Below are 2,078 nucleotides of genomic sequence, written 5' to 3'. Positions count from 1 at the left end.
GGGAGGGGGGGCAGTGGGGGGGGACACAGGGACCAGTAGCTGCTGCTGTTTTGTGGTCGCTTCCCAGCATCTTTTTATCTGCTTTGAAGAGGGTTTCCAGGAAAGTTGCAGATTTTCCTGCCGCCGCCGGCTCGGTATCCTGTGCAGAGGGCAGGGCAGGCTGCACACAGGCATCCGGCCCCCCTCCTGCCCCCACTCCCCATGGGGGATCACCCCTCGCTGCCCCCCAACTTGGGGGGTGGGGGAGAGCTGGGAAAGGTGGTGGCAGGCAGCTTTCCAGGTGAAAATGTCCCTGCGAGGCCACCCCGGCTGGTGTCGGGGCTCCCCGGGCTGCAGAACCCATGCGGGGGGGACACACCAGCCCCCATTCCCACATCCCAGTGCACAGACCCCCCCTCCAGCCCCCAAGCAGTTTGGGATTTGGGGGAGGAACTGGGCACAGCCGTTCCCACAGTCTCACCCCAATGCAGCACCGGCCCTTGGCACGGGAAGGCTTAATTAGAGTGAGGGGGGCCTAATTGGAAAATGGGACAGAATTGGGGTCTGCTGAATGGGGAGGGGGGGCTGAATGCCCCATAGGGATCCCCAGTGACCCCCAGGAAGCTGTGAGGAGCCCTCAGGGTGGGCTGCCAGAGGGGATGGCGAAGCCCCCAGCACATGGGGGTCCCGGAGCCATCAGCAACGGGGTCAGGGGGTTTGGCAGAACCCCCATAGCATCCTCGTGGTTGGGGGGGGGGGCTCGAGGGGGGGGTGACTCACCGTTATTTGCAGCTCAGGAAGGAAACGGCAGTAGCTGAGAATGGCTTCGGGAGCGACACCATCCCCACCATCGCAGACACTTCCCGCTCCCCAGGGACCGCGGCGCAGCCAGAAGGCAGGAAACAGCCAGCGGCTCGGGGTCAGCGCCCGGCTCACCCCCACACCTCGGCCCCCCCTCCATCCCAACCCACCCACCCCCCCCTTTCCATCCCGGGCTGGGCATCCTGCAGAGATTTGGGGGGGGTCTGTGTGTTCCCAGGCACAGCTGACCCCTCCGACACAGCCCTGGGGGGATGGGGACATGGGGAGGATGGTGGTGGTTGGGGTCCAAAGAGGGTCTGGAAGTTGGGGGGTGCCCATCCTGTGCCCCACACACCCCCTCTGTGGCCACCGGTGCTGAGGGTCCGAGGGGCAGCATCCCCCCCCCCAATTCCTGCTGGTCCCTGCCACGGTGCTGCCCCCCACACCCGATGTGACCCCTTTTCCCTGCACTCAGGAGCCCCCCCTCCATGTCCCCAGCCTGTCCCCAAGCCAGGTCTCACCCCCCCACACCCCCAGGTCCCCCACCTCAGCCTGGCAGGGGGCTCAGGGGACCCCCAAACCTGCACTGGGACAGGGGAGGTGGCTACAGACCCACAGCTCTTCCTAGCCGTGCCCAGCTGGGCTAAGCTGGTGGCAGAGGTGGTGACAACCTGGTCGCCCTCACACATGGCCAGGGCCACCCACCCTCCATGTCCTCAGCTGAGGGTCCCTCGGCAACCTGGGGGTCCCACAGGTGGCCACGGAGACCTCTGGATTTGCCCCTTCCTCCCCAAACGGCCACTCTCTCCCCAGCAGAGACGTCCCCAAGTGGGGGGACAGGGACCAGGAGGGGCTCCCCGTGCCTGGTGGTGGGATGGTGGCTCTGGGGGGTGACAGCACCCATGGGTGTCCCCCCTGGTGGCTTCCCATAGCCCCACATCACCCACCCCAGCCCACTCCCACCCTACCTGGCCTGCAAGGTGTGGGAGAGGACGTGGAGCATCACTCCCTACGTGCCACCGAGCTGGGGGGGGGACAGCAGGGACCGGTGGGGACCCCATGTGTCACCCTCCCACCACGAGGACACGGCCCCAGGACCAACTTGGGGCGCCAGGACCCTCCTCCATCACCCCACCAGCAAGCGTGGGGGTCACAGCCCACCTTCCCTGCCCCCCAGGACTCATTCCTTGGTGCCCACTGTGTCGGGGGCTATTTTGGGGTGAAAGCTGGTCCTGGGGGAGTGCCCAGCCCTGGAATGGGGGGGGGGGGTTAATAATAGAGTAAAAACTTGCTCAGAG

This window comes from Calidris pugnax, unplaced genomic scaffold (assembly GCF_001431845.1).
Source record: "Calidris pugnax isolate Ruff unplaced genomic scaffold, ASM143184v1 scaffold46, whole genome shotgun sequence".
NCBI lineage: Eukaryota > Metazoa > Chordata > Aves > Charadriiformes > Scolopacidae > Calidris > Calidris pugnax.
The sequence above is the reverse complement of the archived record's forward strand: the minus strand, read 5'-3'. Positions refer to the sequence as shown.